Source organism: Mycteria americana, chromosome 2, assembly GCF_035582795.1.
Source record: "Mycteria americana isolate JAX WOST 10 ecotype Jacksonville Zoo and Gardens chromosome 2, USCA_MyAme_1.0, whole genome shotgun sequence".
Lineage (NCBI taxonomy): Eukaryota > Metazoa > Chordata > Aves > Ciconiiformes > Ciconiidae > Mycteria > Mycteria americana.
Window position 1 is genome coordinate 12,840,396 of NC_134366.1, and position 14,650 is coordinate 12,855,045.

A 14,650-nucleotide genomic window follows, 5' to 3' on the forward strand; every position below is an offset into this window, starting at 1 on the left:
GCAGAATGACCACAGGATTTTAGAAACATGGAAGTCATTTGCATGGGTTGCTGGAAGCACGATTGCAAAGTAATTGCAAATTCTCCATTCTTCCATAGTCTATGGAAATAATGAATTCAATATAAATATGCATTAATATTTGACATCAAGGGTTTCCGGGGAAAAAGCCTTGTTTAGTCAGTGCTTTTCATTTGTCCACTTTACTTCTTTTGGTATTTATTGATGAGATATGTAATGAAGACAGCTGGGTCATGTAGTTAGGAAGAAACACTGACGTGTTCCTGAGAGCGCAGAGAATATCCTGTTCGATCAGAGTTTGTGTAGACTGTGACACCAGAAAATGGGGAACAACGCAGAAATACTGTATGAGGGACTTACAAATGTCTGTGTGATAAATATATAATGAGAAACAGAAACAGCAAATCCCACATGGAACCTGATCACTCGTCTTTCTAGTCTGGGCTTGTTTCAACATCAAGCACTTGAGAGTAACAAGCTAAAATCTTGATGTAGAAATCCTATAATAGAGCAGTTTTTCCTAAAGATTTCTTTCTAACCTTGATTAATTAGAGATTGGCTTATTCCCTGAAGCATAGGGATTTGTATTACTTTGAAAATCTTTTAAAATCCTAATATTGCTGGATATTTGTGTTGCCTGTATAAATACCAAATGGTTTTTGAATCCTGATATATTCTTGGCCAAAAAGATACCATAACAGTGAGCCTTACAGACTAACCTGTCATGGCTTGAAGACAGTATCTTCTTACCTTTTTTTTGTCTTATGAAATATACCTTGGTTTTCTATTATGAGATTAGATAGGCAGAATTTGTAAAGAAAAGTAGCCAAAGAATTGCATTTTATGAGCACCTAAGTGATTCAGGAGTGCAAGCCATATGGCAGACGAATTACATACCTTGCAAATGTAATCCTAAAACTTTAATTTTTGAAAACACATTAAAATACTCCTTCTAGCCAGTTATAAGGAATTTACATGGATAGATTAATAAACCATACTTCTAAATTCTTCAGTGGAGGAAATCCTATTCCTTACTAAAGACTCACTTACAAGCATATAAAATATATTGAAATGATTCCGTTCCAACTGATCTTGCTTCAGGCAAGCATTTAGCTATCAAGTGCTGGAGGTTTAGGCTTGATCTTGCATCAGCATCTTGTGAGGTAACATCATCTACACCAGTGGGTAAAATATTAGATTCTTGATTCTTAAGAGATTCTGACCTTAAGGAAGCAGTGGGATCAAGTGTCTTCTTAGAAGATTTCTTCCTTGCATTTTAGGTACTTATGTATCTAAGTACCAAGCCCCCTTATAAGATGCATCTTTCACACAAGCTCTCCTGTAATGCAGAGAAGTATTATTATACTCATTTCACAAATGAGGAACTGAGAAACAGTGATTTGCCTAAGGTCACTCAGAAGGTCCTTGATGAAAATCTATCTCCTCATCAGCACTGTAACTTCCTTTTAAATGAACTTCTTTCCTGTGCTTTAGTCAGACCACTTCTGCATTTCAAAACAAAGTCCTGTTTCTGATGTTCTGCCTATCCCTTTCCCCCCACCATCACAAACTCTCAGCCCGTCATTATGAATCACTTGATTTTCCTTTACTTTTGCCATCCTTTCTAAATCCGGTTAAACTTTCTGCAGCTTTTGGACCTAAGAAGCATTGCTTTGTCACCAGACCACTGGGATTCAGATTCCCAGAGCAATTTCGCATTTGCCAGAAAGGGAGACCTCTCCCTAGCTCAGTGACAAGGCAGAGCACTTGCCTGTCCTCTTACAGCGTAACGCTGTGACAGTGACAGGTTTGGGAGTATTTTTCTTACTAAAACTGGGTCCCCTTTTAGAAGACAGTTATTACTGTAGTTGTGCCCAGATGCCTGCATACGATCAAGTAAACAGTGTTCAGAGAACTGTTGCAAATAAACTAAGCTGTCATAACCGACTGGGGCATGCACCAAGAGAACTTGAGGCGTGAGGTAAAACATGTCAGCCTAAACCACCCTCATGGTATTATAATAGCAAGTCTGCATGGAGAGTCTGAAGATACTATTGCCGGCTTTTGAATGTTCTCAGTTGCAGGGCTGGATTGAAAAACAAAGGTGTAAGCCGCTTCCTCTATTAACTCATCCACTGCAATAGCATCATCTAAATGGCCATCTGAAACTTGACAGGTATGTGCAATGGAGATGTAGAACATTCAAATGTTTCTTTTTTATTGCAATATACTGAGGTATGTTTCTCACAATAAGGCAATATACCGCAAAGTAGATTATATTGTTTAGCTGTCAGGAAGCTGTGAGGAAATGAGAAACCTGTGAATGGTCTCCAGTGTCTCCTCATCCTCTATTACACAACAGCACAGAATAGCTATGTGGTTATATTATAGAGGGTAAAGCATCACTGTCTGCATTGGTTGGCTGTTAAGCTGAGTTTTACTCATAACAGATTTTCTGTTATATGATACACCCATTGGGTTGTTGTACTGGTTTTTAATCCAGCCCACTGAATGAGAAGGGGCTAACAAGGTTGCTAGAAAATTATATCTACCATCTCTCCAAGGACAAATGCAGATAGAGGCATCTAATTTACCTACTAATTAGCATTTCTTTGCTGGGTTATGTGAACACTACTGAGTCAAATTTAAAAGGAGCCATTGCTCCCTTTTACTTCAGAGAAGCTCTACAATCTGAGCATGACTATGTGGTTCAGAAAAGAAAGATACAAAGCTACGAAGCCTACCGGTACTCTGCTGTAATGGATCCAAGACAATTTGCTGATTTGCCTTTGACTACCACAACATAGTCCATTTTCAGGAAAAAAGCATTCTTCACAGTTGCCTTCCGAGCACCAGTGTACAAGGTGCAGGCTCATTAAATGTATGCTCTTACGTGGAGTTAGATGACATGAGGTAATTAGCGTATGGTAAGAACATACTGACTATAGGAGCCTATCCACCTAACTTAAACGTCCAGGCTTCATTACATTTTAGGCACCTAATGAAGCAGCCTACGTAGAGTGAGTTCCTAATATAACCAATGGAGAGAAGCAGATTATTGTGATTACCTTCTGAAGGTTCTAAGGGGTACACCCTGTCTGCCTGTGTTTAGCTACCTAGAATTGGTAGAAAGGATATCATTGTGGAGGCCTCCAGAGGCACCTCATTTTCTGTATTGCACTTATGGGGAATTTGGGCACTTATTTAGCTGCTTCGTTAAACTGGTGAAAGTTGGGCATAAGTCAGATCTACAAGTTAAGTGGACAGAGTCCCGCCCATCATTTTTCCATGAAAAGTAAAAGTTGGGGTGATAGGCCTAGGTGAACGATACTTGTTCTGCCAGCAAGCTCCAGCACATTCGGTCTTCACATGCTGTCCCAATGACATTGCCACTGAATGTAAGGACACCAGCTTTCTACATCACCTTTCCACTACGTTATGAAGGATCACAGTCCACCATTTTTTTTACTTGCAAATAGCTCCTACATTCAGCATCCCACAAAGATCAGTTCTTGCACCACCTAATCCTGTACTTACATACCATCCTAAGAGATCACCATGACATGGTAAGGAGTTTATATTGGTAGCTACACACTACAGATGTGGTACTGTCCATTTTTTCATCTGGAGAAGACTGTAGGAGCTCCCTGGTATCCTTGTTAATAGCTGGAGATTGAATGAAAATTTGCCCAATCAAATATAAACCAGGAATGGTTTGTAGACTGAGGAAGAATGAATGACTCAAAGGTTGTAAAATTACTGTCTCATTCCTGATTGGATCAAAATGTGAAACACTATAAGAACAAAGGGAGATGATAGTCACAAATCAACACAGCCTTCCACTTGTTCCTGCTTTGGGAGGACAGAAAGGCACCAAATCACCTTGTCATAAGAAAAAGAAGAAGAAAAAAAAATAGCAAGGGAAAAAAGCTTCTGTGAAACTTCTAAGTTCTACGCAGGTCTTATATGCAAGAGCTGACATCCAAGGCAAATCTATCCCAAGGATCCCAGGGCAGACTTTCTGATTTTGATGTAGTGTGGGGAGAGGTGCTGCTAGAAGACAGAGGTAACTGTATGGTGAAACTGAGCTATTTAAACCTTGAAATAAAGCTATACGGATGAATTTATGTCTACACCATAAAAGCAAGACTCATCAGAGTTCACGGATCTGCAAAATCAGTTACAATCATCTGCAATGCTGTTTACTCCACAATTTATTATTAAATAATTCTAAGTATCAGCAAGCCACTCAATATCTTTCTTTGGCACAATATCATTTAACATTCTGAAGACTCAAATGCATTTGGCTGACCTAAGTTATTGGGCTCAACTCAGAGCTAACTGGAAGAAATTTAATGTCCTGTGATATACAGGATATCAGACTAGATGATCTTTTCTGGCCTGAGCTTTATAAATCTATGGAAAGTGAGGCTTTGCCATAAGTTTCTCACAAAGGGCTGTCACAGCCAGGACACATTGTCCTACTGGCCTTCTTTCACTGATATATGAGGTCTGGATTTAGCCAGTTGCTGTGCTTGCCGAGTTGCAGCTGTGAACCCTCTAGGCTTTCCAGCTATCCTTTGCTTTGATTATTTTTCTTGGGATGTTGGCTCTGTATATAATTGTGCTAAATCATTTTGTCTCCATGCATCTTTTATTAGAGGAGGCTTAGTCCTCCAGAACTCAGAAATATGGAGTGTAATTATTTATCCTACTCCATTATTCCCTTTGAGAAACACTGCTTCTATATTTGGCTAGTCTTTTGCTTAGGTTGATATGGTAAATTTAACCCCCACACACCTTTGGTAATACATCCACCTCTCTGCCACAGAGGGAAGGACTGAAAATATACACAATAAGTTGTCTTTGACTAAACAGGACAGCAATGGAGAACTGTGACTGCTGAAATTTTCTTTTGCACTTACTAATTTTACACAAGTATTTTTTCTTTTATTTTGCAGTACAAAGCTGAGAACAATGTAGAGCTGCCAAGCATGAATTTAAAACAGGAATTGTGGAATACATTTTAAGTGGATACTTTGGGAATTATTTATCTAACTCAAAATTAGACATCTGCAGTCTTCATCGGAGCTAGTTACCTCCTCTTGTAGGCAGTACAGAAAAAGTAGTTCTGCTATTTGCCTTTGTCATTTCCAAAGAATCTGGTGACCAAATGGATAGCACTGAAAGTGTCTGTTTCTTCTGCAGACTAGAAAGAGAGCCTATGGTGATAGCTGAAATGTAGACGCAGAAATTTCTAATATTGGATAAAATAAATCCCTCCATTTGCAAATTCTTAGGAAGACCTGGGTTCTCAGGACTAAGATAATTACTTTGGGAGGAAGGCAAGCACAAGGTGGGTCAGGCCAGATTATACTTCTACAGCAATAATCCACATTTCATGTGTTGTGTTTACTTCCAAGTATAAAGGTTAAGACGGTTTTTCGAGTTTATATGTTTCCCACAATGACTTGCAGCAGCTATTTGTAGCAGAGCAGAAAGCTAATACCTTTCCAGCTCATTCTGCTGCCAGTTGAAGGAATTCAGAGGCTGAACTACCCCAAACATGCATTTACCACCACCACCAGTGGCTATAACACTGCTCCAAGCCCTTTAACAGGTATTGCCATTGCTAGTAACAGGGCGTAGGCTCTGTATTGAGTTTGCAAGGACTCGAGACTGAGGCTTGTCAGGTTTGCTCTGTCTGAACTTCTGATCTGCCTGCAGATTTGTTTCCCCTGGTTTAGCTGTGACAGCAATTCCTCTAATTGACCAGGTGCCTAGGCTAATTTGTTTTACTTATGCTTATCTCTGTGTTGTACAGCCATGGTTTTATGTAGATAACAGAAATAAGCAATTATCCTGTGCAGAATGGGATTTTTATGACTCTAACACAACGATGTTGTCAAGAGAAGTACAGACTTGGTACGATGGCAGAGGTCTTGAGAGGTGGAAACACAGGGCAGGGCATATACGAGTGCAGGCATGAGGTGATAAGAGGCAGGGCACAGGCTGGCACCAGGGACCCCATGGCTGTAAACAACTCACCTGTAGTCCCTAATGCAGACTGCGAGTGGGACAAAACTGCTTTTAGGCATAGCAAAGATAGCAAAGGAATCATTCCTAACATATGCAAAAGACAGCATATATATTTGGATGTAATTCAGAGCTGCAGACAAATGAGGAGAGTGTAAGATACAAAAGCCTGTTATCAACATGTAAAAATGACCTGGAGTGGATCTTCAAGTAAGAAAGAAGAAACCATCAACATGAACATCATACTTCTCCCAGTGAAGTACTCCAGATGCTGATGACCCACCATAGTGCCCACCCCACCACCAGAATGATCCAGAGGATCTGGGGGAGCGTGAGCATAATGTCAGCAAAAGGGGTAGAAACTATGAAGTGTGTGTTTAAGAATTTTAACTATATTATTATTGAAACTTTTTCTGAATAGATGCATTCTTTCTCTTTCTCTAATAATGAGATCTGGGCCAATAGTTGTTCTTGTGTTAGAGTTATACTAACAATAAATTCCTGGCTTTATATATAAGATGTGTTTTCTCTCTGCCCACAAGCAAGATTTTGAGTATAACAGAAACCAGAATGAAACACAGAAAAAAATGGAGGTTCTCCTTTGCTGTGACACTTGGCAGAAACAACGTGGGCAGCAGCATGTTGAGACCGCTCCTCACCATGGTGAGGCTGCCTTCCTTTTCATTTGCTACCACCTGTGTTGGGGGGACACAACCCCACTTCACTGGGGTTGAGATCAGCTCTCCAATTAGGCCCTGCTTTTAATCTGTCTTTCTACAGAACCTCACACACCCCTAGAAAGGTTCCAGAGACATAAATGCAGAAAAATTAGAGAAGGGTAACACTTATTCTTTTGTCCAGCCCATCTCTTCATAGCAGTAAGTGTAGTTCACCTGGCATCCATTCACTATGGATGCACAGATTACATTTGGTATGGTGCCTTTAAGGACACTAAATGAACTTTAGAAATATAGATTATATCCCTTTTCCTTACATGCTCCTCTAAAATATGCACTGTTATTTGTTACAGAGTTGTGTCACTGTTCATGGTATACACCTCAGCCTCACCTCCCAAATACATGAAAGTCCATTTTATTAATCATCCATTTATATATCAATGTCTTTGCAATGTCCCCTTCTCAAGGATGATACTATATCGCACAGAGAATGGATCTGCTCCCTTATCCTTCATTCCACCGCTTTCATGATTTTTAAATAGCGCCAGGCAAACAATGCTGCTGCTTAAGGTATTTTGCAATTTAGATTGATTATTGAAAGATACAGTGTTCAGGCAAAGAGTCTATGAATTATTCTGAGATGGAACATCTTATTATTCAGAGGGTCCCAAGAAGCAGCAGTGAAAGTGAATGAGTAAATCCATACTGTATTAGCTGCATATAATGAACATTTTGCTAATTGGAAGATCTGCTGGATTGCAGAAGGATCTGACAGGGGAAGTTTTGAAGTCTGACCTTTGGGGACACTAAAAGCACAAGACAAAACAGCAAGCAATAAACCTACACACTGAGGGAGAAACAGAGAAGCTAACCCGCAAGAGCTTATTCACTTGTATGGTATGCATTTTTATGATACGTGTTGCACCAATAAAACCAACGGAAAAGCCAAGGGTACACTAGAACAGTCCTCCTCTGAAATTGTCAGTGATTGCGTTTCTGTAATCAGGTTTCTCAGCACCAAAATACACTTCTTGTAGTTCAGACACAGTTATTCTGCTCTAATAAACTGTTCTTTTTACAGAACTCCTGTGGCCAGACTGCAGACAGAGAGAAACAGAGGATTCCCCAAAGAAAATGAACGCTAATGAAGTTCACATTTCCAGTAATTTTCAGAGCAGAATATGCTCTTCATTATCAGACCGATGAGAGGGCACATTCAGAATGGCCGTACAATTGCTAGGTACTGCATTAACATTAAATTAAATTACTGTGAAATTGAGTTTGGCCCTAGAGCACAGGAAAGCTTAGCAGGACTCCCGTTCACCCTTTGCCTTCCCCCCAGCCTGGACTGATAGAAAGACGTGTGCACGGGGGAGCAATGGGACACCCACCCCCAGGTCTGAGAACCGAGCCACGGTGCCTCTGCTCCTCTCTCTTTTGAAGACTGGGCAGCTGTCCTTCTCCTGGGGCGCAGGGCCTTCTGCTGATGAGAGTTTTCCCACATGACAGGCTCTCCAAGTTTTGTCTTTGAACCAAGAAAAGTAATCTGGAAGGCTGGGGTCTCCCCTCTGCTCTATTCACATTGCTTCATAAAGGCTGGAATTGGCCCAGAAATGGCTTACAGAGAACTCATTTTCTGTAAAGTAATGCTGTTGACAGAAGGATGTAAGAGGAGAGAGGACAACCCAATAACCCTCAGCTTTGGAGCAGGCGATGAGAAAGAAGAGGTGCAGTGGGTATATAAACACAAGGCAACTTCTTTTTCATCTGTTGCATGCTGCAAACGTCTATCGCTTGCTCTAATTTTCACTGGGGTGAGTTGTTCTAGGTAAAGGGGCTGTAGTCAATTCCCTAAATATCTATCAGTCTGCACAAATCGAGAGGTGGTGGGTAAGCATTACTACTCCAACCCCAGGCACTGGGAATCTGCAGCAGGTCACTGTGTGAACTTGAACAACTCCAGATCCTCTCTGGGCTACATGCACATTGTCAACTATATGTGCCGAACTGTGAAATCATGACTACTCTTGTTTTTAAGGTCAAGGGTATGAAAAAATAATTCATATTGTCTGCTAACCAGAGCTGCCAGAGCATGACGATGAAGACAGTCACAATGTCTTACCATAGGAGATCTGAACACAGCCAGAGTGGTTAAGCACTTAACCATGTCCATGTTCATACAGTCACACAACAAAAAAGGAGAAAAAAATCCAGCTGGGCTTCTAGACTTTTGCTTAATCCTGGAGATCTTTCCTATTCCAAAAATAATACCGATGTTACAAGATTAATAAGGCCTGAGAAATTACATTGTGCACTGCCTCTGGTTCAGTCAAACCAGCTCACTGCGGTGAGAATCGGTAAGAGAAGCAGAACATACGGCGACAAAAGGACACGCAGAAAAGATCGCAGAAAGATCAGGAGGTCCTAGGCAGGTGACTGAGTCACTGGAACCGTGCCCCGGCCAGCAGGACCAGCCTGCGCCGGTGAAGCAGCAGTCGCTTCACAGCAACACTTCACAACTTTCTCACCCCGACTGTTCCAGAAAGTGCTGGCAGCAGCTCACGTACTTCTCCCCGGTCTCTCTTACAGCTCCCTCTTCCTCTTGTTGACATTGCCTGCAAACCATTTCCACGCTGGAAGCAGCCTTACGAGGTCTGGCAACAACGTGCACAAAGTGATACAACTGCAAGGACTTTGTTGTTGTTGTTAAAATACTGAAGACGTCAAGAACAAAAAAAAAAAACCCACAGACAACTCGGGAGTTAAAGGTTGTCTGAGCCCCGAGGGGGCAGAGAGGTGGGAATGGCAGGGGAACAGTTTACACAGCAGTGCGCAGGCCGGTGGCACTTAGAGAAAGCTGCATTTTCTGCTGGAGAAAGGCATCGCTGCCCTTATCACCTTCCATTAATGGCTGTGCAGCACCTCGGGGTGCCCGAGCCGGGTGATTACGTCTCCCTCCCATTGCGCGGAGAAATGTCCAGCCACTTTCCTCGGGGAGCACTCACAGCAAAATGGATTGAAACGTTTTCAGGATTGTTTCAGTACGACTTGAAGGTCAGCGCGGAGGCGAAAAAGTGAGGAAATTTAGACAAACAAATGCACAAAACTCTTAACGTTTTCCTCAGTCTTTCTCTCTGAGTCTCTCTCACTCCTTTTTCATGCCAGGGAGAACTGCAAACCTCCATCCCACCCTACCCATCTCCATAGGCCCAGGCGCAGTCAGGCTCCAACCATACCATCTGCTCTGCTAAATCCAGTTTTTGTCCGAAGGGAAATATCCTGCTCTGCAGACCCCAGCTGCTCTCCAGCAGCCCACTGCTCCAGTTGCATCCCACCCGCTCAAGGAGTCTGCAGTTCCCAGCAGGGCAGGTACCGACCACCCTCTGCTCCTCCCGCCCCACGCCGTGCTGCTCTTGGGGCGAAGTGGCTTGGAGCATCGCTCAGGCAGCCTCGGCCAGGCTGCAGGGAACCAGGTGTAACTTCTGCCCACCCGGTTCTTCAGGGTTTAGTTTAGCAGGTGTTTCCACACTCACAGTATGTGTTGTTGGAAGGAGTTTTCCTTCCAATACTACTCCATTAAAGCAGTAAATTGGCGCTGAGCAGCAAGATGCTGACCTGCTTCTTTCCTTCTATACTGAACACGTAACAGGAGAAAGTCTCATACCTCTCCTATGTTAATCTCTCCTTCATGGTGGAAGTCAGGTGTTTGTTTTTCTACAGTAATTTTTAAATTTTCTTCCTCTAAACAGAGACAGCAGGTCTTTAGAAGAGGTGTGGGGAACATGCGAGAGCATTTTCGGAAGTAGACCAGAAGCTACCTGTGCAGCCAGACCGAAGGAGCTTTCACATACTATTTATACATCATTTCAGCAGGGAAAAGGAAACTCTTCCCTTCTGCTCATGTGATTTTCATTCTGTCTAAAGCAGGATTACAAACCCACCGCAGGTCCCCTAGCGTTGGCAAAGCCATGCCAGTTGGCGCATTCCTGAGAGGGAAGCCTTTTAGAAACACACCTCACTTTTCATGGGTAGTAGCCACTCGCGTTTGCTTCTCTTTTAAGAAACAAAATGAAAACACAATGATAACACAGGCATGAAAACAAATGTCCCATTATTATTGCTATGTATTGGATACACTGACAAGTGCAGAGCTCAGGAAATTAGAAAGCAACAAAGGCACAAATTGTAAAGGCAATTACTGCGGGCTGCCGGCGTGCAGTTGTTAGGTTTCGTGAATGACATCTCAAAGGGCTGAAACAAACTGAACTCCATCCGTAGGACAGTAGGAAGAGGGAAAGGCAGTGGAAAACCCTTTCTCCTTAACATATACTAAAGTTGCTGTCATTTCAACAAGCTCAAAACACCTGCCAGTTTCTTCCAGAGCAGCGAGCTGACATATTGAGAGCTCCGGCTAAGAGAGTGTTTTAAGGAGAGTGATCCAGTTTCATCACGTCTGAGTGACTGACTTTGCAGGCTGCGAGATTTTCATACCATCGCACTGCATCACCGAGGTTTGATTTATTCAGTAGCGACTGCAACACCGAAATGTGTTTCATCTCTCTCCTGATAACACCCAAATGTGGAATGGGTGAACATATCATCATCTACTCACTGACATAAAAACGCTGGGTTTTATGGAACTAAAAAGCTGGGGCTTGGGGAAGGCTTATCTAAGTAAGTGCCAAATCACCATTTAGACCTATTTCTCTCTTTTTCTGGCCTTTAAAAAAAAAGGTGCATAATGTGCCATCATTCTCTCACCTGGGAAATAAAAAAGATTGCTATTAAAGTGAATACTATTAAAAAGGACTTTGCACTTTTCTTTGGAGATCCTTTTATGTATGGGCCATTCAAATCATTTTACAGGAAGGGTGAGGAAGGCTAGCAATGTCCTCCTTTTGTGTGTGGGTAAATCAAGGTACAGACAGGCTAAGCAACCTACCCATGAACATACAGGCAATGATTAGCAATTTTGGCTTCAACTTCTACACTTCGAACACTTAAATTCCTTTCCTTGTGCCACCTCAGATGGTGACTGCTATAGAAGAGACAAAATCGAGTGATTTAGACGATTTAGACACAGAAATGTCATAGGGTAACATCTTCAATTCCTCTCTGATTTTTTCCAACAATGTATCTTCAAAATGTCAAATAGTCTTCTTGGACTATGCCATCACCAATGAGGCGGGGGGGGGAAGTTTCTAGATACGGCTTTTGGGAGTAATGCTTGTGACCTGGACACAAAAGGAACAGTATGTTGGTGGGTTTGTTATTTTAAGAGCCGCTAAGCATGAACGCTGTGAAGAGCCAGCCCTGAATGTGTAACAGTGCGTCATCTCTCTCTGGAATCTCACTTGTAAACCCCCAAACTATTTCTTTTGTCAAAACTGAGCATTGCATCATTTTCTTGGAGGATATAATAAATATTTCTGCCTTTCAATGGAGCAAATACAAAATATAGAAAAGAATCTCTCTACCTCATTAGAATTTTTATAAAAAAGTAATTTTGATTTCAAAGGGTAAAATGAAATGAGCAACCTGCAATACCATAGCATCACTGCAGCTAAGTTCTTGGTAAACACAATATCACTGAGGTGATATTGTGCTCTGTTTCTTCAGATTAAATATATCTCATCCTCAGATTTATACTGGCACTTTATGGCTTCTGCAAATGACTGTCTCAGCACCGCAAAGTAATTCCACCCTGTCATATTTGTCTTTGGAAATTGTAACAAATTATGGTGATTTATAACATCAAACTCAACTCTTCCATTTTTTCCCCAGATGGGAACGTCGCTGATGGCAAGATGCTGGGCCATCCATTTACGCTGTGTGGAGGGTGACAGTGAAACATGTTTCATCTCTCTCGCCTGACACTCTCTTTCCCTTTGAGGGGAGGCTGTCAGCATAACTCAAGCTGTCAAGGCACCTCTGCAAGGGGCCTGAAACAAATCTAAAGCTCTCCTACCTGCATGCCTACTAATGAGGTGTGACTCGCCTCTCCCGCTGCCTGGCCTCGCTGTATCTCCTTGCCTCTGACCCCGCGCGGTCTCTTCTCAGTCCATAGAAGTCAAACCGTCATTTGTCTTTGAGTGAGGACAGGCAGCCATCAGAGATGGGAACTTTGGGGAAACTCACTCCATATGGACTTCTGGTTTGCTGTGCTTCATCCAGGAAAAAAACATCTCGCACCAGCATCATGAGAGCTAAATGAAAGCCGATCCGGGGGTTAAACCGGCCCTGAAATATTCTCCTCACTGCTTGCCTAAGGCAAGCAGATTTTCTAATTGGCAAGTCAAGCACTGAGCGTTTTCTCAGAAAAGTATTTCCTCCCATAGCAGTTCTTAAACTGAAAATTTTCCTGGTAGCCTTTTAAGTAGAATTGCAGGACAATTCCGGTGTCATCCCAAAATAAATAAATTGCTCTTTCTAACATCAGAAAGGGAGAGTAAGACCTGGTTCAAGCAGTGTAAGATACACGCAGCTTTATTTTTGCAAATAAACCCACAGAAGTTTCCCACTGGGAGCAGGAGGATGCTGGACCTTACAAAACCTGACCTCTATCTTAAAAAGTGCTGGAACATTTTGAAAATCACCATTTTGGCCAAAGAAAGCAATCCCCAGGAATCCTTGCCTGCAGGGTCCTATAGAGTGGCAGAAGCAATGTATGACACAAAAAGGCTGAACTAGAGCCGCCTCTCAGCCCGCCTTGGTAAGATGTATTGCTCTCAAATTAGGAGCTCAGCAAAAACTGTATTTATCTGCCACCAGTGGTGGTGTTCCAGATCCCTGCTTATGGCGGAGATCGCTTACAGGGCTGTGCAGAGAAGTCAGGGAGGGGAAGGAGGGGTTTTACCACCCTCCATAGGAAATCTTTCCTGAGCTCCCTCTGCTTTAGTAAAATAGATTTCACATGATAGGAATGGAAAAATGGAAAGCTAAGGAAGTGAAGCATCCAAAATCCACCAGCCAAGCCAGATGTAAATGCGTCATGTATTTTATCACGAGAGTAGTGGAGCTTCAGCCATCCCAGCTGTATAACAGAGCCTCCGTCACCTGCGGTGGCTGGGAGGGTGTGGGCTGTGGCGCTCGCTGGCAGCGACTGCCAGCACCACACACAAGCAGAGGGGAAATAAATTGATCAAGGATATCCTAGACACGTGTACCCTCCAAGATTAAGTAAGTAAGTAAATAAAAAAATAGAAAGACTGTCAAATACAATCATTCCTGAAATTACTCTCAAAAAGGTGGTTTTATTGCTCACCTCACCATGGTTGCAGAGAACTAACTATCATTTGACAATTTTTGCTTGTGTTTACAGTAGCTTGATAAAATGTGTGCAGGCAAGTGTGTGTGTGTGTGTGTGTTTATTTTTAACATGCTAAGCTGGGTGTTTCAAACTGAATCACACATAACGTGGCAACAAAGGAAATAGTTTCACTAAAATTACATAATGTAAAACAAATAATTGGAATACCTACATTAAATACAATTTGCATGCAACATCGCATTATACAGTTGCTGACATGCTGCAGAGAGGTATTAGGTTTAAAGTAACTACTTTTAGAAAGCAATTTGCAGAATTTCTGCTCTTTTTGCTGGTTTGAAAAGCAGTGATAATATGTTTTTTGCAGCTGACAAGCAAACAAAAAACTATAATTGAATGGTACCATTTTACCCACAAGGCAAGCTGATAATTAGAGGTTTAACAGACAGTTTGGATTTAATCTGAGCAGTGGCAGCTACTCTTGATTTCTTCTTGTTGTTGTTTAGGGACCAGATAAAGGTGTGTGTGTCCCCCACTTGTCAATAACAATGGGAAAAGTAAGGTATTTTTTTATCCCTGGCTCACGTCTGACACTGGGCCCCTGGGGTGCAAGCACGGGGAATGATTATGCGCTACAGAGCAATGTCTGGAG

General features: G+C 42.1%; 1 protein-coding gene across 2 annotated transcripts in view; it reads right to left on the bottom strand.

The window, feature by feature from the left end:
* ADARB2 (adenosine deaminase RNA specific B2 (inactive)) overlaps positions 1–14,650 on the bottom strand; it is a 325,628-nt gene that overhangs the window by 195,648 nt on the left and 115,330 nt on the right. The window lies entirely within an intron of this gene.